Below are 26,886 nucleotides of genomic sequence, written 5' to 3'. Positions count from 1 at the left end.
ATTCTGAACTATAGCTTTTGAGATCATACTTTTACCTTAAAGGCAGGAGTGTGCCCTTATGTAAAGGTCATTAAACAAGCATCTCAAAGTAAACATGGAGATTATGATGGCCTTTTGTCCTTTCTTTTTCCCTCTTCCTGGCATTCTAGCCTTGCCTCTGTTTTAGGTCTTTAGTATGCTTCTGCAAATAGGGAGAACACTACCGCATGGGATTCCTTTCCCCTCATGTACGGTTCAAGAAAAGATCTTGTAAAGTGATAAAAATTTACAATCTAAATACTTGATGGACTCTATTCCTGCTAGAGTGGCTTTTGGAATGTACTTCTCCATTTATCTAAAACTCCCTATGCAATTTAAAAATGCAGTACAGAAAAAAAAGAACATTCTTCTGAAGGAACAGTGTTCTTAGAAAGCACTTTCTAAGATTGAAAAAGCTTCAGTGTTCATGATGCGCAACAAAGTTATATATTACCCATGTCTACTTATATTCTTTCTAAAACATTAAGCTAAATCAAAATATAGTTACATTTCTATAGTACAGATAATGCTTCATTTACTCAAGTTTTAACAGCTCTTTATTAAACATCTCAGTGTCTTTTTACAGCTCTCAGATTTAACTCAAATATATTTATAAAGTCTTTCAACTCACACAGCTAACTTATGTCAAAGAGACAGCTGAACTTCTCTCAATAAAATCTAAAAATGTAGGGCTAAAAGTTCATCATAGTACAATTTCCCTTTGCCCATTCATACCTATACCAATATCTGTGCCTGAAACTTTACCCATATTAGTATCTTTAACCCCTTTAGTAGACACACCTACTATACAATTCAAAAGGTAAGGTTTTAAAATTTCAAACTTTCTGTGTAGATACTTCTCTCCTATCCTATTTAATAACCTCTGATCTTTTCATTTTCCTTTATTAAAATGGAAGAAAAAATGGCAGTGTTACATTCCGCCAAAAACTCTAGTGATCCAACTCTTCTTTAAAACTATCCATGTCTAAGTGCTCTGAGCATGCTCACTGGACAAGGAGCTTCACAAATATAGGATATTTTGGCAATTAGTTTTGCTCTAGTTCCTCCAAACTTAATTCTCATCTCTCTTCCTATCTCCTTATTAACTTCTCATGCTCACAACTAAGAAGTATGATATAAAACTTCAAAGGTATTTTCTTAAATCCTCCAGTGCTTAGTCTAGAACAGGATTCTTAGCCTTGATACTATTGACATTTTGGGCCAGATAAGTCTTGATTGTGTGTGTATGTGTGTGTGTAGCTGGGGGTGGGGTGGATGGGTGGCAGTGGTGGTGATGTTCTGTGCATTGTAGATATTTAGCAGAACCCCTGGAATTTACCACAAGAGGCCATTAGTGCCCTCCTTCTGCCAGTCAAGACAATAAAAAATATCTCCAGACAATGTCAAATATTTCCTGATAGAACATTTGACCGTGAGAATTTCATATCTAGAGTAAAAGTTAGGAAATCTCATGGCCTGAAACTAGGTTGGAGTAGTACCCCAAGAGAGCTACGACCAGTGTTTAGGATATTTTGGCAATTAGTTTTGCTCTAGTTCCTCCAAACTTAATTCTCGTCTTTTAACTAATGTTAAAAGAACATTAGTCAACACTGGACACAATATCTTGCACAGAAGATGATCAATTCCCCCATCTAGTCTATAATGAAGAATGGTGGCAGAAATCCAGGACTCAAAAAACAGCTGAGATAATAGAGTTTAAATTTGAAACTCTCTGGGTCACAGAGATCCATTGTCAGGTAACAGAAGTGAGAGCAACAAGCACATAGCAATGTTCTTTTAAGTTACAGGGCAATACAAGTTGCCAGGCATTTTCCTCACATTCTCTGGACCATCCTTGCATTTGGTGACATGATAAGTCCACTCTTTCTTCCTCAACCATAGAAAAGGAAAAGTCCTCACCTCCTTCCCATACCTTCTTTTAGGCTCTAATTCCCCCAGGTCTTTCTTTCTATCCTTTTTCTTACTCTTTTTATATTCTTTATTATTTTTAAAATACCATTTCCCTGTGTCTTCAAAATATGTTCAAAATAGCCCCTTTTTGAGGGAAAAGAAACATAAAAGTCCTCTCTTGACCCCATGTCAAACTGTAGATCTATAAATTCATACTTTCTTCATTTCTTCTTGGGAACCCACTGTAACCCAATCGTCCCTGTCATCCTACTGCATCTGTCCCAGGGTCATCAGAGTCCTGAACCTGCCAAAGCTGACGGGCACTCTCTGGTCTCCTCCCAACTCCATTTTGTATCATTGAATAGTACTGACCTAGACCTCCCATGTTCATGGACTGGAAAAATTAATATTGTTCATACTAACCAAAGGGATTTACAGATTCAATCCCCATCAAAATACCACTATTTTTTTTTACAGAACTAGAAAAAAAAATCCTAAATTCATATGGAAGCTCAAAGACCTCAAATAACCAATGAGATCTTGAGCAAAAAGAAAACTGAAGGCATCACAATACTTGATTTCAAGACATAATACTGACCCATAAGAACCAAAACAGTATGGTATTGGCATAAAAATAAATGCATGGACCAATGAAACAGAATAAGGACACCAGAATTAAATCCATGCAAACACAGCCAACTAATTCTCAATAAAGGCATCAAAAACATACATTGGAGAAAGGACAGCCTCTTCAATAAATAGCACTGGGAAAAATGAATGTCCATAGACAGAAGATTGAAGCTTGGTCCTTTTATCTGACCCTGTACAAAAGTCAAGTCAAATTTGATTAAAGACTTAAATGTAAAATCTAAAACTACAAAGGGAAAATGCTTCAAGATAATGATTTTCTGGATAGGACCCCCAAGGCATAGGAAACAAAAGCAAAAATTGATAAATGGGATTATGTCAAACTAAAAAGCTTCTGTACAGCAAAAGAAACAATGCATAGCGTTAAGAGATAACCTATAGAACGGGAGAAAACATTCACCAGTTATTCATCTGACAAAGGTTAATATATAAGAATATATAAGGAGCTCAAAAATTCAACAAAAAAGTATTCCAATTAAAAATGGACAAATAATCTGAACAAACACTTCTCAAAAGAAGAAATATAAATGACTAACAAATATGTGAAAAAATTGGTCAATATCATTAGCCATCAGTGAAATGCAAATCAGAACTGCAATGAGATAATCTTTCACCCTACTCAGAATGGCTATAATAAATGATAAAACAGCAAATGCTGACTTAGTTTTTAAAGTCATATTTCCTGGGTTTGGGGAGCCAGACTTTTCTGGCCTCTTATCTCTGCCTTTCCTGTTCAGTGTACATTACTGACCCTTCTTTTTCTTCCAATCCCTTAAACATTGGTGTCACAAGATGACTTCCCCAGTCCTCCTCTTTTCTGTGTCAAGATTTTTATAAAGCAATCTCATCCATGCCTATACTTCTTCTAGACCTGAATAATCTAATATGGATCAGCAAGACAAAAGTGGAAATCGTCCCAGGCTCTTCAAACCTACCTTGTGTAGCTCAGGTAATGGTACTGCTGCCCACAAAGGCACTTTGGTGTTTTAGCGCTGCATCATCCTCATCTTCTTTCTTGTTCTCCATCTTCAGTGAACCAGCCTCGTACACATCCTGCCTCCTACATAGCTCTAAAACTATTTCTCCATCTATTTTAATGTTCTTACTATCTTCTACTCGATTCACAATTGCTCAATAACTCTTTTGCCATTTTTAATCAGCTCCTAAAAGTATAGTTCTAAACAAAGATGTGATCATGTTATTCTACTGAGAACATGAATAGTTGCATATAATACAGTCCTTCTCAACCTGAGTTCCCTACTACCCTAAAGCAGACATTATATATAACCAATTGATTTCTCTTTCATGCTTTTGGACTAGTTACATACTATCACTGGGAAAATTGAGAAAGTAGTTGCTCAAATCTTGTTCTGTTTTATGGTTCAAATAAGGAAACAGGTTGAGAAAGTCTGACAAGGCCTCCTGCTAGCTTTTCATACACAGCTGCCTCTAAGCAGAACCACACATGCTATTTCACACCTGTATGTCTCTGAACATGCTGTTGCCCTGACCTGGCATTCTCTTCTTCCATCCCTCTACCTGAAGGCTCCCATTCATTCTGGATGCTCAGACAATACTTCCTTTGAGCTTCCTTGGACCTTGCCAAACACATGGCACTCTGTACCCTTAGAATTCATCTCACAATATCCAGCAGGTTTGTTAACATATCTTTGCACTTTATTAGACCATGAGCTCTGCTTTTCCAGCATAATTCCTGAAATGTGTAGTGAATATGGAAAACTTTGTTGTTGTACTGAGGATTGAATCCAGGGAATCTTTACCACTCAGCGGAATACTAGTCCTTTTAAATTTTATTTTGAGACAAAGTCTTGCTAAGTTGGTTAGGGCTTTGCTAAATTGCTGAGGCCAGCCTCGAACTTGCAATCCTCCTGTCTCATCTTCCTCAGTTGTTGGGATTACAGGCATGTGCCACCATGCCCAGCTTAAAAAACCTTTTTTGAGAGAACTAGAATAAATGTTCCTTTCCTCCTTATTTTAAAAACCTGCAATAGTTATTCAATTGTTTTCAAAAAATGAGAAACAATTTAATATCACACTGAAAGTAATCAGAGTTACAGGAAAGCCTATAATCCATCCCAACTCACCTCCACCCCCACTCCTGGGCAATGACTCTCTTTTTCAAAAGAACAGATGGAGAGAGAAAACCATGACAATTATTCTTAAGATGAGTTACAACAAGATCTATGTCTATTTCCCAGAAGTTAACAAACATGTGGCGAAAAAAGGAGGGGGGTGATGACATGTAATATCTGCATAGAACTTGTAAAAACTCTCTTTAAAGATCCATCGCCGTTGCTAATCTGCATTCCTGTTAGAAAAAGAAGCAAAGCTCGTCCCTCGGGTCCAGACAAGGCAAGAGTTATAATGGGTGCCACACTTAGCTTCAAATAAGGTTATTATAATAGGGGCCAGAACATACCCCACGTTAACTCGGATGCCAGTTGTTGGCTGGGGAACACTCTTCCATGCCATACAGGGATCCCCACCAGCATGGGGGTACAGGGCCTTTTCTGCACTGGAACACTATTTCTGACAGACAACCAGAAACAGTAGGAACAATGCCTACTGTGTTGCTTGGCACAGACTAAGAGACAGAATCAAGGGAATCATAAACTCATTGATTTTCCTTGCCAGAAAACATCTATCTCATTGTTATTAAAAAGAATTGAAGCAAGAACCAACACAAAAATGGGGTATCCCTAATTTTAGCAGGTCTCAAGACCATCACACACTAATTCATTCCTTCTTTAACATTCAGTGGTGCTAAACTAGACTTAGAACCTTTTCATTTGACTCTTTCCTTTTATCCATGTTGACACCACACTGTTATGAACTTCTTCATGTCTTCAACTCGAGCCTTACTTCACAATTTCCCTACAACCACCACCTCCCAGTTCCTAAGCATCTGTGTGTGAACTGCTGGGAGTCCCATCAAGTGCCTTGCCATCCCTCCAGTCCTCTCTGCATTTGACCAAACCAAGGTTCTCAAAACATCTGTTCAAACTAATTGCACTCTTACTCTAAATAACTTCAGGAAAGTTTTTTTTTTCCTTTTAATATAGTACTTAATTTGGTTACTATGTTTATTGCTTACTGACTCTTCTACCCCTACCTCAAATGTAAGTTCCACAAGGAAAGCATTTTACCATTTGCTCACTGATATAGCTTAAGCACACAGCAGATGCATTAAACATTTGCTGTGAACCTGGAATGCATGCAGTTGCCTCAATTCTATTCTTCCTTTACGTCATACAGTCAACCCTGATTTTTTTCCTCATATCTTTTACTTGAGTTCTTCTTGTACCAGCCTGCAAAACAGATGATATTAGATGAAGTCTCTCAGGGAAAGGATGTTGGCTAACTACTTTAAGCAATATTTTGATGACATTCAGTACTCTTATGAATAAACTGGTCCTATTTATGTAATTCATAAAATTTGCTACTTAGTTTCTTCCCCAAGTTATTGGCCACAGAAGTATTTAACAAATAACAGAGGGTAGAGTGTAATGAGTTTTGCCAGAGTTTAAATATTAAAGAAGAGTCTCCTTTGTTCAAAGCAGTGACAAAGCTTAGTGCTTTAAAATGTGGCTAGTAGGTCTTTGGTGACTAATTCAGCTAACAAATTACTTAAATTTAGGGCCCAATTTGAGCCCAGGCTGTTTTTCAGGGAAGTGATCACTTTCATACTTTATTTTTATACTACCTAGTGCTTTAGATGGCTCAGCTAAATTTCAAGTGTAATATACTTCAGCTTAAATATCTTTAAGGCCAATGACTATATCCATTTGAATTAATGGAGTGTTTCAATGGTGATACTGAATTTACTAGTTCCAATTTCAATTAGCAAAGCTCGATCAAACTTTTCCTTACTGCTATCTCCCATGAGAATACAACTAAGTGAAAATAAAATGAATGGCAACTTCTAAAGTGTTTATTGGGGTGGTGGTGGTACACAGGAATTCTTACTAGTGTGTGAACTGCATGCTTTTACTAATTGACAATAATGCTTTTTTGTTGGTGATGGGCATGAAAGTTCATATTTTTGTTAAAGGGCATTTTTAGTGCTTTAAGAAAAAGCAATGTTCACTAGTTTTTGTCTTTTTGGTTAACAACTTTCAATTAAATTCTAAACTTCTTGATAAAGGTCAAGTTTATTAAGTTCTGACCCTAAAGAATGGATATAATCCAAGATTTAACATGATTTATTTGATTGCAATTAGTTAGGTATTCTATGCCTCATGTAACCTTGCTGTGAACTCTTCAGCTTGCTGAGCTGGTACTAGGGTCTGGTGAGTTCTTGTAATGTTGGCAGAATGAGGCATTTTAGGGGGATTTGTGGTAAAATTGTCAGTCACTTCAAATGAATGTGTGCTTATCGTACAGAATTAGTTGCTCTTACCTAATACTGTGATAATGAAAAACAGTATTTTAGGAAAAATTGAGTAGCACATTATTTCATGTCCTTCAGAAAATGATGAGAATATCCTAAATAGGCCATATGTTTGTGATGAAGTTCACTTAAAATTAAGCTAAAATGTAATTTTTGCTAGAACTTTCAAATTATACCTGTATGAACTTAAGATAATAATATAGTTTCCTTCCTACCTATTTTATTGCTCTTCCTCTATACCATGTATCACATCATGCCCACCCCACCATCCATCCAGATATCTGAGGAAAGAGTATTCATTTGAGGCCGTGAAAAGTTGGTGCCAAGGTTGGGGAACCTGCATGACCTGCCCAGGAACAGTGAGAGGCCAGTGTGGCTGAAGCCCAGTATGAGGTAGAAATGGTAGAAGTCAAGTCCTGAAAGGACTCCCTGAGCTGCTGTACTGAGAATATACTTGGGGAAGGAAGAAGGACAGAAGCAGAATTGGAAGCTATTATAGAAATCCTATGAAGAAATGCTGGTTGCTGGGATTGGTAATGGCAGTGGAAGTAATCACATCTCTATATGTTTTGTATAGATGTAGAGTCAACAGGTTTTCCTGACTGACGAAAATGGGGTAGGAGAGAAAGAAAGGAGTCAAGAAAGACTTCAAAAGTTTTCACCTTGAGCAAGTGGATGAAAGATGCTGCTACTACCTGAGATGTGGATGATTGAGTGGAAAAAAAAAACAGGAGAAAGGATGAGAAAGAGAGTTCAGATTTGGATGTGTTGAGTGTGAGATGTCTTAAAAAAATGTTTCACACCCAAGAACTTTGACTCCATTGTAGGTCAAGTCTGAAATTTTAAGTAACAATGGACTTCTACCTCCCTTCCTTACACTTCCAAAATGGCCCCACAGTTCCTATATCTGAATTTCCTTTCAAATCATGCCTCTCTATTTTATGCCCTTCATAACATTCTTGTTTGGGCTCTTACTATCACTTGACACACTAATGTATGTCTAATATATATGTAGAGTCTCAACCAGATGTAATTCCTAAAAATTTTTGATAATGGAACATTTCTGTTTAAAACTTTGCCATGGGTTTTTCATTCCTTTATAATTAATAGGGCTGGCTTCCATGATTCTACACAGCTTCACTCTACCTCTCTTTTCTTATGCACTAAAAACATGCCATTTTCAGTCACACTTCTTTATCTAGTAAACTCCTGTTTGTTACCCAATGCCAAGCCAAACATCACCACTTCTGAAAAGCATTTCCTGACTCACTTTAGGCAAAAGTGGCCAACTCCCTGCTCTGTGCTTTCAGAATCTATCAGTCATACCTCCACTATATCCTGTGTGATGGTGTATTGTTATTGGCTTGCGGATACATTTGTCCTATAAGGCTCTCAACAGAGACTGCTGTGTCATTTCTGTTTTCTTGCAGTGTCTCATTCAGTGGTAGGTTCATGAAGATTCTCTGCTTACTGAGCTCAATGACGAAATCTGGTGTTGCTCAGAGGTAATGCAGACACCTGTGGTCCCAGACCTTTCACCTTGAGGTGGGACACCTATCATGGCTCAGAATGAAGCTTAGAACATTAGTGACAAAGACATTTAGGACCCTGCAAAGAAAGGGGAACTGAGGGCAGGTCAAGACAGCTTGACAACACAGCAGTCATTATGGTAACTGAATTGTCAGCCATCTCTTTATATTTGAGGTCTTTATATATATATGAGACTATATAGCATGACACAGATAGCACATAGTAATTCAATCAATTACCCAATTAATCTCTTGAAATTAAATGTTCTGTTTTTGCTCTTCTAGCAGATTATAAAACCATAAAAGCAAGGAAACCAATGCCTAGTAGAATATATATATATTATAGCCTGCAGTGAAAAATTCATTAAAGCTGGGTGCAGTGGCACATGCTTGTAATCCCAGTGACTCAGGAGGACAGGGCAGGAGGACCCCAAGTTCTAGGCCAGTCTGAAAATTAGCACAGTCATGACTCAAAATAAAAAAAAAAATAAAAAAATAAAAAAGTCTGGAGATGTAGCTCAGTGGTAAAGTGCCCCTAGGGGCAAATCCTGATACTCCCCCCACACAAGTAAATAAAACTTAGCAAAAATTCACTCAATTTCAGTTTGACGGTGTACCCTTCCTCCTGTAACATAAGTACCAAGATTGTAAGAGAAGACAGTAAAAAAAGAATAAGGTCATACCTTTAGAAAACAATTTATTAAATAAAACTTGACATCACTCCTCAAAAATTGTGAATATAATCATCACATCTTTAATTTTCTATGGGTCCATGTCAAGTATTTGTCTCCAGTCCTCCCCTCTCTTCATTTTAGTTGGCTCATTTTTCTTTTCTGTATTACATATTCCATTTTGACAGTTAGCTCCCCATCTTCTTGTTGGCATAGAAAATTTTATCTTAAGTAGTTTACTATAATTGCTTTCATTTTTCTCTCTTCCTTCCTTCTCATTTCTCATCATTTACTTTATTCTCATCTTATATATTAAAACACTTTCACTAATTTTAACCATCTCTTCCTACTCCTCATCTGTAAGTAATCAGTTAAAATCTTCTTTGCATTCATGATTAATATAAGATTTTTCTCTGGTAAGTTTTCTTAAACATAAGGATAAAAGGGAATATCACAAATTGAGGGTTTTCCTAATGATTATGATCATGAAAGCAATAACTTGAGTATCTGAAAAATTTTCAAGGAGTACTTCCTAGTGTTACTAAGATGAATAATCTATTGAGGAATGAATAATAACATGTTACAGACAAATGTAACATTTTTTTGAAGTATCTCTCCTTTAGCACAAGTTTTTAATTGACCTATGATATCCTTATCCTTCTTTTAGTATGTATCTCAAAAGAGACAAGAACATATCTTGAGATCTCAAAATTAGTTAGGAAGCACTTGTTGAAAGAAGGTTTGTAGGTCCAAGAAAACACAAACTGTAGCTCAGTTACACATTAATAATAAAATACTCAATTCTCTGCTCAAGCAATAGATCCACTGAACAAGTGTTTTGTTTGGTTGGTTGTATCCATACTGACTGACAAACCTCCAGGGAAAGAGAAGGCCACCAGCAATAAATATTTTGCATTTTCATAGGAGTAAGTTCTTAACCAGGAACAGTGAATCTGTAGCTTGAGAGACTTAGTTTTATAACAGGCAATTTATGCATCTCATTCTCTAACACCCTTCAATTTTACCTCTTCTGCCATGCACATATAAGAAAAATGAGATAGGAAGGGTTTGTTTGATTTCCATATTAACTAGCAGTCTGGAAATAATTATTAAATTATTATGGGAAATGCATTAATAGTTCTAATAACTTTCATGTAATATAAAATATATTATTTAAACTATAATATAACATCATTTAAAATAAGATAATTAAGATCTGATAGATACAATGAGTCATGCTATGATGTAGAAATTGCTAACATTTAATTTCTCATGCATTTCAACTCTAATGCTCGACTATGAAAATTAATTCTTGTGCTTTTAAAATTAAAACTTCAAATAAAAAATAGTACTCTTAAGTCAAGGCAGATGTTTGCTGTTTTCACACTTTTAAATAGAGGCTGGGTAAGTATAGCAGTTTTAAGAAATAAATAACAAAAGAACACAGAAAAATGTTTAAAAATAAAAGAACTCGTAATCATGACCTATTTGACCTCCCTAAAGTTACTTTTTACCTGAGAGCTTATTAAATGTTATGTTTTTAAACCACAGCTACACTTAGTTTAACTAGTTTAGTTGAGTATAAGGACTAAATTTTTACAAGTAAAATTTAAAATGATTCAGTTATGTACTAACAGTTTTTCAAAATGTCTTCAACCTGAACAATGAACATCAGTATTCTTTTTTCTTTCTTTTTTTTTTGTTTTGTTTTGTTTGGAAGGTGGGGGTATACCAGGGATCGAACCCAGGGACACTTAACCACTGAGCCACCCCAGCCCTTTTTTGTATTTTATTTAGAGACAGGGTCTTGCTAAGTTGCTGAGGTCCTTGCTAAGTTGCTGAAGCTGGCTTTGAACTGTGAATCCTCCTGACTCAGCCTGCTGGGATTACAGGCATGCACCACCACGCCCAGCTGAACATCAGTAAGCTTAATGTTATTTATTGACTCAATTTTGTTATATCGTCCTATTCAGTTTTGTTAGCCTTTCCATTAGTACTAAAAATTGTCAAGGGCTTTGGATATATTTCACTAAAAGTACATACAATGTAAATACTGAGGTTCATTTCAAATATTGATCATCATAATTAACTTCACTATCAGGCCAACTTTTTTTCAAGTATTTTATGAATTTTTCTCAACAGCAAAGTACTAGTGCTTAATGAAAAACTATATTTAGTGTCCTCTCCATTTCCATTTATGTCTTCAATTATAACCTAACAGCAGAATAAAATGCTAACCATGAAGAATCCAATTTCAGTAATAAAATCATTTCATGTAATTTAACCTTTTTTTCTATGTGTTTTAAACATTTCAGTGTGCAAACACCACTATTTTTCTTAAAGAACCAATAACTCTCTTTTACTAAAAGCCTATTTGAAAAGTTTAAAATAAAAAAAATCAAGTCTAAAACAATATCATCAAGTCTCAATACTCTAAAATAATAAAAGAAAACCATAATAGATATTCTAAAGTCAATTGTGTTTTAGGAGATAATTTTAATCAAATATATATTATGCTTTGTTTTTACAATTAGTATTAACATGTTAATGAACAAAACCAAAATTATGAAACTAAAATGAAGTACAATTAGTACTAACATTTGTTAATGAACAAAACCAAAATTATGAAACTATATCTTCTAGTAATAAACAACCATTTATCAGCAGATGCCAAAGGTAAGCACAGAGCAGCTCAGACTGAGCTCTTTCTGCATGTTTATTGCTGCATACAATACTTGAAAGATACCTAGGAAAATAACTGTTGGGTTTCAAAACACTTTTTCCTCTAATAATAATAATTTGTAGAGTAATTTGGGGTTGAAGTTTATTGTTGTTGTTTTTAGCAAATATATTCATTTAATTGTTACCATAACCCCATGATTCCTTAGAAAAGAGGAGATTGAGTTCCAAAGAAATTAAATTCATCTGGCCAAGATCTCAGCTAGAAAGCAACAACAGCCTAGAATTATACTAGGGCCTCTGATGATAAACCCGTACTTTCTGCTATACTCCCAGCACCTCTCAAGGTGTTTAGTTAGCAAGATTTGTAAAATTAATGTTTTAATAGCAAATCTTCCAAAGACATACCTGATGAGGGTGAGACAGGCTCAGGAACAATCACTGGCTCCTACTCCCCCATTAGCTAGAGATGGGTCTTCACAAGGTAAAACTCATGTAGCTAATTAGCTAATAAATTGCTTTGAGATATCACCCAATTTTTCCCTCTGGAAATCAATCATATAGTGTTTTACCTCTTTTGATTTTTGTTTTATAGTATTCCTACTCATGACACTAGAGACAGATGAGTAAAAGCATGATGCAAAGGTGAAAACACACATGAGCCTTGCAAGAGGAACCCCGAGGAAATCTCAACTCTTTCCCTCTTAGTGGTGGGCCTTGGATGAGCTTCTGGTTCTGCTCGTCTTATTTTCCTCTTATGTAAACTGGGGACAGGAGAATTCACCTCACAGTGCTCATAGCAATCTATGTGTCCATGCCATATATTAACCATATATTAATATAGCTATTAACCATATTAATATGACCATATATAAATATGGTCGTGTGCTTGGCACATATTAACCCCTCTTTTATCCTCCCCCTGATTTTTTTCTTCACTTAAATCTTATGGAAAAATGGAGATTGCTAATATATTCTACCTAAGCCAAGTGAATCAAGAGTGATATTAAAATTGAAAAGAAACCATATTTATGCAGGTGCTCAGAAGCAACCCAAAGAAAAGTTCTTGAGTACTAAAATTCAAATATGCTTTGCATTATTCATATTTTAAGGTGACTGAGTAATAACAGACTTGATGCTTGGAGAAAGTTTAAAATTTTTGAGGCAATTGAGTAATATCAGCAGAGAGAGAAACAATTCCTTCCAAGGCCTAGACACATAAATCACTAAATTACTAGTTCATAAGACAAAGTCACTGGCAGATGAATACTGGCTTAGAGCTGTGCATGCTGAATGTCAGTTCTGGGCATCTATGTGAATCCAATGAGCAGCTGTCTCAATATCTAGGATGAAGAAATTGCTTAGACTAGAGATAGCAAATTTGTTTCAGCTTGTGTCAACTACAATGGATGGTGGAAATACAAAGTACTGTGCGTGGATGAAATCTAAGGCAAAATCAAAGCTTTGCAGTAAAGATAACTCTGCAAAGTCTACTATAGATGAAGGAATATGTAGTAAATCTATTGGCTTGCCATTAATTATCCATTTTCAGAATTATCTGGAATCCTTGAAAACAATTAATAGTTGCTAGTTTATTACAAGATCTTAGTGACCACACTACCATAGCAGTGAAATCTCCATAAATTCAGTGACATAAAGAAAGTAATTTAAAGATAGAGGTGACAAATAATAACCCAATTTTTTTCCCTATGAGCATGGTAGAGTCAATGTTATGTATTCACAACCCATTTCCTTCTCCTGAACTCACTTTCCCCCCCCCCCAGATTCTTCAATATTTTGGTGAGACCATTAACTGAGTTCCTGCCAATGGAATATAAGTAGAAATGATGTCTAGATCTGGTTTTATTCCGTGCAATATGTTCCTTTCTGTATTCCTCCCTCTTCAGTCAGATGCACAGACGCCAGTGAAGGAAGCTCAACCCCAGGTAGGAGACAACCCAGATAGAAGGAGTGGAAGGAACCAACCACACAGAGCAGGCAGTGATAGGAACAAGAAATAAAACTGTATCAGGTCACTAGCCCTTGGGATTCTCAATGACATAGCTCTGGTTGGAACTGAAAGTCATAGTATCATGCCACATACATGGATCAATCATGACCTGGGTTAAGGAGATAAAAATGATTCCCTATGATTTTGTGAAACTTTAGCTAAAGGAATAGAGTCAATTTCTCTCAGTGAGGTTGTAATGATGTGAGCCTGGGAGCTTAGTATGTTTCCAGACTCTCTGAGAAAGTTAGTCCACAAGAATGAAGCAGTGCTTCACAACTGTTATGTGAAATAGAAATATGAGGTGAGGCAAGAACCAGAGGAGTTCAATTTCATCCCTGCCTCTTCCTCATGTTGGTTTCCAGAGCTGAATTCTTTCTCTTTCCCCCCAAAACTAGTTTGATCTATATTCTTGTAACATGCAAACAAAAGTTATTATTAATATGGAAATAAAATAGAAAGCAAAAGTCATAGACAACATTTTTGCATATATTCTTCCAAAATATACATTATTTTGGGATATATATACTTAAAAAATGAAAACCAGATCTTCGTAAACTCTTTTCCATGCCAAAATACTTAAAACTTCATTTTTCAAGGTTGTCTAGTATATTATGGTTTGGAGACACCATCATTTTAAAATAAAGTATTTAGGTATTTAATTTTCTTTCTCTCTGAGTGTATATATACACAAATGTGTACACAACACCCTTGAATGCATAATTTTCTCCATTTTTTCTGAGATACATTTGTAGAAGACAAATTATTGGATCAAAGGATTTTCAAGGGTTTTGAGTGATATTGACAACCCACTCTCCTGCATATTTATGCCCATTTATACTCTCACTAATTGATTACCCAACTCATACTCCTTTTCTAGCTGAGAAATTAATGCTGAAGAAATACTTCTTAATTCACATTACCACTCCATGAAAGGATTAGTACAATCTACAATAAGGACCAAAGTAAAATCTCTAATCCACTGCATATATATATGCATATGTGTGTGTGTGCACACATGTGCATGCATATATATGTGTATCAATGTCACTAGAGCAGTTCAATTCAATGCAAAAGTTTAGGTAAAAATCAAGCTACTCCTTTGGAACCATGGTGAGAATTATAGTGGAAAAAAAGAACAAGTAGAGAACCACAAAACAGTGAAGAGTTGCAGGTGTTAAACAGTTGGTTCAACTCACTAGTGTAGCCTCAAATTAGCCTCATGTGGAACCTGCCATTCATGTTCATGTAAGAGTAATCCAAACCAGAATATTTTATGTTAAAATAGTTAATGAAGAGACCAGAAAATCATGAACACACTGCAACCTAAATGGGGTAAGGGGAAAAAACAACAGAGCAAAACTACACGTAACAGTCTAATTGTATTACCTTGCTAGAACTGGAAGGGCTATGAGCTCCACACTACACATTAACACTAACTTAGTTAATAATGAGATTATGGTAAAATCTTGTGGCACATATGTAGCAGTTAGAACTAGGCGAGCAAAACAATGACACATTAACCCTTGCCAAGATGGGTAGTAAGAATTAATCATTATTAACACATACAGATTGTGTGACTTTGCCTCTCTGGAGACTCAACTTCTTTATTTGTAAAAATTAAGTGGCTGGACAATTTTGAGAGCCAACCTCAAAGGCCCTCCAGATCAATGTCCATCCACAGCTGAAGTGTCATTGCTTAATATTCTCTGCCTCCCTAACTCAGTCTTCCAGCCAACTTCAACTTCTTTAATCCTAAAATGAGCCTTGCTTTCTGTGAGCCTTTCCTTGACAGAACCTGCAGCAGCCCTTGCTCACAGCTCACTGATATGTGTACTATTTGTCTTTCAAGACTTCCTATGCAACCTACCTAAACTGTGGTCTTCACCTTCCCTGTTAAAACTGAATTCTTTTTTAATCATTTGCAATTATTTCTTTCATTTTCTATCTCCCCTACAAAGCCGCAAGCTCTCTGATACCAAGGGCTGTATGTATCTTGTTCACCATGGTATCCTTGCCTCCTGGAACAATTCCTGCACTTGGGAAATATCCAAATATTTGCTAAATGAATAAATAATGAGATTATTCTAAGCAAGCTATTGAAAACCTCAACACGAAAAATAATTTCTAAGTTCTCCAAATGCAGCATTAAAACAAAATTAAACATGTCCAACATTTATTGCTCTCTTTACAAAGACAAAACAACCCTAAGTTTTAGGTGCTTGTTCCCTCCTTTTCTCATGCTTTTCTAAATCCAAGTTGTTGCTCTTGATTTTTTGCTTTTTTTTTTGGTAATGCTGGAGATGGAACTCAGGGCTTCACGCATACATGTTAGGCAAGCTCTCTACTACTAAACCACATCTCCAGCCTTATCTCTCAACTTGTCAATGGTAATACTATCATGTTAGTGAAAAATAACACTAAATAGTGAATAATCTCAGTGGAATGTAAATTCAGAGTTTGTAGTCACTTCTGAAATTGTTTTCTCTTATAACCATCCTCACCATGATGTATATGCTTATGAATTAAAAAGTGAATATTGAAAAACAATGCTACCCAACCTTAACCAACTAAAAACAAACTGAAGAAAAATGGATACACACATATCCACACACAACATGCTGGCAACAGATTTTCTCTAATATTAATACCTAATCATTTCAATATCTAATTATTGATGAAGTACACAGAGAAGTACACATATGCTCTAAATCCTCAACTAAAATACTGTAGATATACTTGTTAAATATCTAACATTTTTTCCAATTTACTAATTTGCTCATTGTTCTAACTTTTCAAATCAAGGTTATAATTTCCCCCCAGTTTTTATCATATCACAAAAATGCAAATGTTGAGTAGCCATCAAGAAACATGGATTATCTACATACAGTGAGCAATTTAATGGTTTTATTTCTTTGTTTTTCTCCAATATTCCACTTCTATTGCTTTTGTGGTCTTTTGAGAGAATGTATCAAATTTATCTCCTTGCTCTTCTGAGAGTGATAAAAGTAAAATCTTTAAATAGAAAGTCTGTGAGGAAAGAAAGGTCTAACATGTGGGAAATATGAAGTATGTAATAAAAAAATCATTCAACAAATATTCCCCCAAACCTGCTATTGCTCCGTTAATTATTAAGAATAAGGTGGCCCAAAATAAACTTCAGACCAGAGAAAGGAAAAACTACTAAACAGAATCCCACTCTGGCTCTGTGAATGATATGAGAGGGATCTATGCTCTGCACAGTGGCCATCTAAGGTCTGAGAAGGAAGGACTAAAGCTAGGTTTTAGATATGAAACTTAAAATAATTAAAATACAGAAAAAAAACATTTGCAAAGATCCCCCAAATAATACACAATTTAGAAAATTTGATGAATTATAAAGTGCTTAAGAATGAACTACAGGGTGTGTGTGTGTGTGTGTGTGTGTGTGTGTGTGTGTGTGTATAAGAACAAAAGACAGGAAGTCAGGGTGATTCCATTTCCAGCACACAAATGGTCATTTGTCAAGGATAAAAACCACCCAATAATCTAGATAAATATTGCAGGCATCTTTCCATCCATTTAATTGAACTCACAAGAAAATGAAAGCAATCTGCAGAACTGAAAAAAGAAAGAGGTTTTGGAAAACTACAAAGTAGAGGAATATGGAAGAGAAACACTGCCCTAAAGGCAGTTGTTAATCTGAGTGGCCTAGAAGCTTGGATTTTGATGTCTCTCATGGCAAACAGGAGACAAGGCCTTCAGGATTAACTACTATGACCATTTGGAGCTAAAATCCTTCACATAAAGCTGTGATTTTTCCCTGGGTTATATCCTTAGTAAAATTAGAAAGGCAAGCAAACAAACATTAAAATAATACCTTTTATCAAAGGGAGTCAACAGGAAAACATGCTCCACTAAGTGTACCCTCTGGTTAGATGAGGAGGGAGCTCTCTGGGGCATCAGTAACCACAGCTTTCCCCTTGCCCAAGTTTGTGATTTGAATTGACATTACAGATCCATTCTATAATATCTAGCTTCCTTAGAGCCATATATGTTTCACAATTCATGATTTTTCAGACTCAACAAAGGTATTATGGTAGATACACAATGTTAGCATCCCAGTAAAATTTGCACATTGCACCATAATATGACAATATTTCTATAGCTCAACATATGAACCTTTATGATAACTGGTATAAATATTATATCTGGTCTACTTTTGCTACCAAATTATTTACAAAAAGAATTTTGGTTTTCTGAGCTTTTATGATTTTCAAATTATAGATAAGGATTTTGGACCTGAACCTGAACTAAGTGGAAAAACTCTAAGAGTGGAAATCAACTGCAGGTCCTCCTGCTAAAGCAAATACGAATTCTAATTGACCCTAGGCTTTCCAGGATTCTCACTGATGAAATCCTAGCCAACATGACCTCAGAGTCTAAAATTACAAAAATATAGGAGGAATCATCATGATCAAGGGTCAGACACAAATAACTATAGAAACAGAACTGCATGTCTATGAGACACAGAATATAAAATTGGTTTTGTTAAAAATGGTCAAGAAATAAGACAGGAACTCCAAAATGTGAGCAAGAACATTCAAATAATGGGCAAATTAAGAGAATTTCAAAATTTAAAAATCTAAATAAATAAATTAAAAATTAAGGACGTACAAAAGTGGAGGAAACACTAGCTAAAGAGAGAATTAGTAATCTAGAAGATTAATAACCTGAAAAAATATACAGAATACAAAATAAAGCATTGGAACTTATGAAAGGTATATTTAGAGATATAAAAAATAAGTTTTACATATATTTAATTGTATTTGAAGGACACTTAAAGAAAGAGAGTAGGTATAGACAACAATCAATGATAATTGAAAGGTAGAGAATTTTCCAGAACTGATGAAAGACATTAACTCTCAGATTCAGGAAATACAAGTTCTAAAAAGAATAAACAAAAGGAAAAGAACTTTTAGACACATATATACTACAGAAGGACAAGACACACAGAAACATTTAGAAGCAGCCATATAAACAAAGGGATTGGGCTGGGGATGTGGCTCAAGCGGTAGCACGCTCGCCTGGCATGCATGCGGCCCGGGTTCGATCCTCAGCACCACATACAAACAAAAGATGTTGTGTCCGCCAATAACTAAAAAATAAATATTAAAATTCTCTCTCTCTGTCTCACTCTCTCTTTAAAAAAAAAAAACAAAAAAACAAAAAAAACCCAAAGGGATTACCTAAAGTCAGGTAGACTGATCAATTAATTCTTTAAAAAAATTTTTTTAGTTGGTAGATGGATTCAATATCTTTATTTTGTTTATATGAGGTGCTGAGGATTGAACCCAGTGCCTCATACATGCTAGGCAAGCTGTCTACCACTGAGCCACAATCCCAGCCCCTGACTGATTAATTCTTAAGAGCAACAATGGAAGCCAAATGAGTGAAATATTATCTTCAAAGAGAAAATAACTGCCATTCTAGAATTGTATATCCAGATATATTATCCTTCAAAATCATGAATAAAAGTTTTTAAGACCAAAACCTTTTACCAGTAAGGGGCCTCACTGAAGAAACCCCCAGAAAGATGTAACTCAAGAAAATCTAGACATAGGAAGGAATGGTAAGTTCAGTTACAAGGTGAATGTACATAAATAAAGATGTGCCTCTATCAAATAATAATAGCTAGCCTTAGAGGTTAATACAATGGTGACATTAAAACACAGGACAGTGACAGCACATAAACCAGAAGTGGATAATTAAGTTTCTAAACTTCTTTGGAAAGGGGAAAGAAATTACTTTAAATTATGCATATTAAATTCTCAAGGATAATCACTAAAAGAATGGAAATAGTATATAGCTTCCAGGAAAGAGGAAAGTTGGAATTAAAGTAAAACTTGACATAATTAAAAGGAGAGGGCAAAAGCAAGCATGGATAAGAAGGGGCCAAAGTACTAAGGATATGTGTGTAGTTGTTACAGTGGTGGTAGTAAAGGTAAGGGTACTAGTGGCAGCAACAGTAGAAATAGTATCAATTGTACTAGAAATGGTTAACAGTAGCAGCAGTGCTAATAACTGATTACTGAAGATTTGTGCATCAAACTCTGGGGTAGACATTTTATGTGCATTATCCTACTTATTCCTCACCAAAAGTGAGAGAGGTACTACTATTATTCTTCATTACAGATGAGGTTTATTACTCACGTAAACTAAGGCTGAAGTGAGCTAAAGAAGATTTCAGAGAATTTTTAAAATAACTGATCATAAACTGGATTTGAGTGAAAACTCCCAGGTCGGTGGCTTGGTCAGTTGACCAGGTAATGAATGACTACCCAACAGCAATTCTAATATTTTAAGCATAAATTAAGCCAATCGAAAATGGGGAATAGCCAGAGAGGTGTAGAAGATGTGTGTATGTCTTCTTTGAAACAGTGAGATCAGTTTGAAGAAGTTTGGTTGTAGAATTAAAAAAAAAAAAAAGAGTAGGGGATGACATGTTGGTTGCTGGAAGAGGTCACAGAGTCCAGAGACACTTGTGTGTGGGTGGTTTTGCCTGCTTACTTTAAATGAAGGTACTTGAAAATGCTTATGATACAAAGAATGGGGGAGGGAGGGTTAAAGATACAGACAACAGAGAATTATTCATGTAGAAAAGAAGAGTTATAATTTAAAATAAAAGTGCTAACCCTGGGAGAATAATCAAATGGAAACCAAAACTACACAAGGCGGGCAAAGATCTAACTTTAACTTCTCTCTCTCCTGAGTAGCCAGGAATAACACATCTAAAAATCCCTTAGAATACATCAGAATCTCCTTAAAGATGTCTAACAGAGAAACTTTCTGTATGCAATGGAGGGGGAGAGGATTTTCACACACCTGGGACAAGTGAAGAGAAAGTAAAACATCTAAAGAAAGACTCTGGGCTTCGAGATACAATCCTCTCTCTGGTTTGTGCTTTCACTTAACTGTCCTGAGGGAGAGCCTATAATTTCTTTTTATTAGTGCATTATAGTTATACGTAATATTGGGGTTCATTTTTGACATAATTACACAAGCACCGAATATAATTTGCTCCAAAAAAATAAAAAATATATATATAATTTGCTCCACCTTATACCCTACTACTTCCACTTCCCTCTCTTCCTCCCTTCCCCTGGTTCCCTTTCCTCTACTCCACTGCTCTTCCTTCTATGTATTTTTTTTTTCAAATAGTGCTTAGTAGATAAACAGGAACATGAAATTCACTATGGAATATGTGTACATGGGATAGTTTTCTTACAGGTCATAAAGTAATTTACACGAGGATATCTCATTCATCTGTTCTTTAAAAAAAAAGAAAAAAAGAGAGAAACTGGGGGGGGGGACATTTCCATTCACAAGCAAATGATACATTTCTTTAAAAAGTCAAATAAATTTACAAAAAACAAAAAAAGAAACTGAACAATGAATAGTTTAGTGGCAAAAAATGTGACTTTTAAAATGATTGAAATGTGGTGTGATTACATTTGAAGGCACTCCCTGTAGAGTCTGGCTCAGGCACTGAGTCACCAAAACACAGCTCTCTAAGGAAAGCATACTCAGCCCTGGGGGAATAGGGTCATGTGTCTCTTCTGACCTTCTTTACCAAGTTATTGAAACCAAGATAAAGTCAGAATACCATTCTATCCCAGCATCAATCAACTCAAGGGATGAGGTAAGTTTTTAAAAGGATATTTATAAAAAACTAAGAGAAAGCTCTATAGCAACCAAATGCACAGATGAAAGTACAAATAAGTATTTAGAAGCCATTTTATTAAACATTAAAACTAATGTGCCAATATACTAAACTCTAGATGTTAATCTAAAATACTGCAAGTTAATATTGAAAATAAGATATGAATTTGCTAACTGCATAATTATATACACATACACACTCACCATTTTTCCATATACACATCTGCTTTAAATCACTAAAGCAACATCTGAAAAATCAGTTTTTTGAGGCCTGGGTGGAGTTTAGTGATAGAGTGCACATGCTTAGCATACAAAGGCCATGGGTACAAATCCCAATAACCAAAAAAATAAACAAAATAAAAACCAGTTTGAATTATTAATTTTCTACTGGTTCTAAGAAAGTATCTGTGAATCATATTGATCACCAAATGGGAAAAAAAGCATTGAGACTGACATAAATATATTTAACTTTATATAGCAAAAAAGATCCTTCTGAAGAGAAGAAAATAAGAACATCCATAAAAAAATCTTTACTTTCTTAATAGACACCCTGTTTAACTTTTTTGTTTGTCTGCTTGTTTGTTTTGGTGCTGGGGATTGAAGCTAAGGGTGATTTACCACTGAGTTACATCCTCAGTCTTTTTTCTGTTTTATTTTGAGACAAGATTTTTGCCTCGAAATTGCTGAGGCTGGTCTCAAACTTGCCATCCTCCTGCCTCATCCTCCCGAGTCACTAGGATTACAGTGTGCACCACTGGGCCCAGCCACCCTGTTTAACTATTTTTAAGTCATCTTTAAAGTGTGCTTCCTCTTATTACCTAGGACTCTTTGCCACTCTTCCACTTTCCCTTCTCCTACCAACCTCTGAATCTCACATGATCTCTTTTCTTCCCTCTTGTAAGGCTGAGCATAATCCAAGAACATCACAGAATCACACACTGGATTCCTTATGGATTTGTAATATAAATGATAACCAGATTAAGTGAAGTATATTTTCCCTCTCTCTCTCTCTTTTAATCCAGAGACCAGGATGAGTGAGTATAAGAGTAAGATTTATTCAAGCATAGAAACAGAACCCCTGCAGGGCAAGAGGAGACCCAACAGGGTTTGCTCTTCCATCTCTTCTTCTCCTTTTTAATACATTGCCTATTTTAAACCTGGCTTACATCTGTTTGAGTACATAAAGGCTTTATCATTAATGAGGTGCATTTACACAACAGATCACTAATACTGTTTCTCTTGGTAATTTCACTTTTTTGTATTTTCCTTGTAAAACGTTATAACTGTTATCTGTTGCTTCTATCCTTACCTGAATTAATTTGAGATAAGATGCCATCACCTACAGGACAGATAGGATATAACACTAATTTCAGTAAACAAAAGAGGTTACTATAGATGGTAGACATTAAAGTACAACCCATTGCTTCCATCTCTTCTTGACTGCCTAAAAAACAATATAGTCTGTTCTAAACCATCTCTATAATTAGGCTGGGTTTTCTGATGAAATCTAGAAGGAACAGAGTGTGCCCAAGTAGAAGAAAGTAAGAGGGTGTGATTAGACAATATCAAAGAGTTACATGAGAACAACTGAAATCAAAGTAAAATAGATTTACAGGAAGTTAGTGCATTTCTCATATTGAAAGTTATCCTAGTGTTCAGTAAGTCTTATATGTTGTTTTACTTAATTTTATTTAATAAGCCTTACTTACTTTTTTGATCTTTCAGCACCCAAAAGCCCTATTATCCCCAATATAAACATATGGTATCTACTAAATTAGTTTGCAAATGTATTTCTATGAATCAAATATATTTTACATGTACTAGGCAAGTTTATGTAAGGCAAATTAGTTTTTATGTTTAAATTTTCATTATTTTGCTATTGAAATTTCTTTTTTACAGATATTTTATGAATAAAATTGAAGTAGCAGGAACCAATATTGCCTTGAATCAAAAATGTTTGTATCTTTTACTATCTTCACCAGATATTCTTATAAGAAACACAATCTTATTTTTTCTTAATTTGGGAGGAAAAGAATCATTGGTGAAATTCTAGTACCTCAAACATGAGATTTGGAACTCATATCCCACTTGATTTTTATGTGGGATAAATAAATTCATGTATTAGGAAGATTAATATGAGGAAAAATATGATTATTGATCAACAAATTGACTTTCTATTAGGTCTGATTTGATGTTAATAGTGATGTCTAAGTTTGAATTTTTATGATTTTAAATAGGGTACTTTAACAATGTAGCATATACAGGAATCAATTGCAAGCACTATTAACTGAAATGAATCTTATGTCAGGGTTGCCAACTTTCCAAATTTCCCTCTGCAGGTGTTAATTCTGTTTGTTTGTTTGTTTAACCTTGGAACAGTACTTGGGTAGATCCTGGGTAGTCTAGTATCTTTTTACTTTATTATTTATTGGAACTATCCTTTAGTTCATCAACCACAAACCAGAGCAGGAAAACCCACTGAGATGGAAAAGAGCTATAACCAAGAAGGTGAATATTTGGTGAGACCTGGATGTTTAATGTGCTATCAAAGATGCACAACAAGTTACAAGGGTAAAAAAGGTGAGACTGTACATATGGTTCCAGAAAAACTAATGTCAAACTAATATTGGTTAGGTCTTTAGTTTTCCTGTGTAAAGGGCAACATTATTATAGCAGTATAAATTCTGGAATGAAAGTTTTGTGTAATCCCAAAGTACCATAAACGTATAATCTTTATGTAGATCATTAAAGTTTATCCTTTACATTTAATAATATAACTGCTGACTATGGTGATGGTTTCATGAATCTTTTTTACCTTCAAAAAACATACTGATACTGAAAAAAAGAAAAAAAATGTGAGACTATATAGAGTTTATGTATAGAGTTTCATTTTATCTCCATCTCTTCATCATAAACAATTCTACCCCAAGATGTACACCAATTCTTTGAACATATAAATCATATGCCATTTAAGCATCATTTTATAAATCACATAATTTACCCCAGTAATTTTCTTGGACTTTCAACCTAAAGTGAAAAAGATTATCTTTTACACCAATCCTTTAACTAATATTAAGTACATATTTCATAAAGATTCTGAGCTTAACAAATCAAATCACTTAAAAAAACTACAGATCCTTATCTATATTCTTATAATCTCCCAATCCAAACTCTAAACTAAAATGTATGTACAAATCAAACTAACAATAACCTAAATTATTACTATTTACATCAAACCAAACTTAAAGGAAAGTCAATTTGGTGATCAGATTTTTCTTATATTAAACTTCTATCCCACATCAAATCCCCAAATTCTATTATTTTGTGCCATTTTCCTCCCAACCAGTACTTAATATTTTCAAAACTAAAACACCAAGGACTACTTAAGAATGCGTCAGTAACTACAGACAAAATTTACTTATGCATGTACATGTTTTACATGTGTTCACATGTATGATTCACTTTTATAACTGGTATGTTACCTAAAACCTGTGCACAAATTACCGAGGTAGTCTACTGCTTTGTCAAGGAACTTCACAAGAAATTCTGAGCAAAGGTGTCCTCTTAAAATGCATACAAAACAACATATATTTAGGTTTCCCATATCATCCCTTTTGAGAATAGGATATGTTAGTGGCATGATACCATCCTCCCAAATTTCACCCACAGGCTGGTTTTAAATGGAAGATAATTTACTTTATGATTTATTGGAAAAGTGAAACATTAAAAAGAAAAAAAACACCAACCAATAGTCTTTTAGTGCTTGTTTTTCCTTCATTTCTGTGACAGAATTAAAAATTTTCATGCACAGAGACTGTAATACATGTGTGGGTTGTGATGCTCAATTTTACAGAGTCATGCAAAGGGGATAGGTGTTCTTAAGATTAGACCAGTTAGGTTAATATGGTACCTTTTCTTCCTTCCCAATGGAGAATATTACTAAATAAACTAGAGATGGCAGTTAAATGCAGTAGCTAAAAGCCATAGAAGTTAATCACCCTTACTGGACTTAATCGGTGACAGACTGATAATGTAAAGCTCAGTGATAGGCATATAGTAACTGCTCAATAAATGTTTGGCTAGTATGATTAATCATATTAATTATTCAATACCAATGCCTATTTCAGCCACTTTCTTTTAACATGGAATCTTCCCCTTATTTTCTATATTTTTGAAATTGCCCTTACTAATATGTGCTGAAGGTACTAGGAAAACATCCTATTTCCAAAAACTTGAACTTTTCCAGACCTAACAGACAAATGTGACTAATTTTTTTATTTTAAAAAACTCAGTCTTTATCTGAATAATGTCTTAATAAAATGCTCAAACCAGTGAATGTTGTCTGAAATGTACTAATCTATCATCTTTATGATAGATCGGTATCTTGCAAATCCATAACCTCTACTTTTTTATTATGAGAATTTTCTAGATGACATACACCAATAAGACATGAGTCATCCTCTCAGAGTTGGGGAAACTGATGGAAAAATGGCTAAATGATTCAGCATGCTGCAACAAAATGAGCTGGTCATAAATTTATAATTCCCACTTCTGTGAGGTGCCCTGGCCCTGGTGGCCTCTCTCTTATCCTGTATTTCGTGTATAACATGTGATATTGTAATCAATAAGTTTTGTTAAACATTCTCTCAGGAAAGGAGTAATGGTGTTCTCCTTTCAGAATTGCTTCTAGAAAAAAAAAATCCAATACTATGAGACAACAGGTTCTAAAGGCTGGACAAGTCTTACAATGTCCAGTTTTAAGTCTCCTCAAGCTTTGCTTCTGCAGATGAAAGGGCTAGAGTCAGTTCTAACACTGATGCCATTCTCTCAGCTGCAGGAGAGAAGCAGTGGGGGATGGTCTGAAGCAAAAGAAAACTAGCAAATGGGCAAAGGAAGCCAGATGGAGAAATGGGCATGCTATACCTGGGTGTCTTATGCCAACATGAATCTTTATCAACAAACATCTAATAGAACAGAAGATTCTAAGCAGGTCAAAAAGACTGAACAGAAACTGTAAAATACATTCTGATGTAGCCTTACTTAGGAGGAGCCTCACTACCAAAGTAGGTGAAATTGTTTTTTTTTTAAGTGTCCCTATTTACCCTTCAATAACAAAAGACTTACAATGTTAATCAAATGAAACCTTTCAGAAATATATAGATACCAAATGAGAATAAAGCCTTTTTCCATTAAATAACTAATATGAAAAAAGTATGATGAATTACGTGTTTTAATCCAAAATTGCACCATCTCCAATGCCAAGAAAGTACATCCATTTTGTGATCAAGGCATAATCGTTCCACCTAGCAT

The 26,886-nt window shown here is 35.0% G+C and overlaps 1 protein-coding gene across 30 annotated transcripts in view; it reads right to left on the bottom strand.

Annotated features, from left to right (window-relative positions):
• Window positions 1-26,886, bottom strand: part of Snap91 (synaptosome associated protein 91) — a 120,279-nt gene that overhangs the window by 92,640 nt on the left and 753 nt on the right. The window lies entirely within an intron of this gene.

The sequence above is a fragment of the Urocitellus parryii genome, chromosome 8 (genome assembly GCF_045843805.1).
Source record: "Urocitellus parryii isolate mUroPar1 chromosome 8, mUroPar1.hap1, whole genome shotgun sequence".
In the NCBI taxonomy this organism is placed as follows: Eukaryota; Metazoa; Chordata; class Mammalia; order Rodentia; family Sciuridae; genus Urocitellus; species Urocitellus parryii.
The sequence above is the reverse complement of the archived record's forward strand: the minus strand, read 5'-3'. Positions and strand labels throughout refer to the sequence as shown.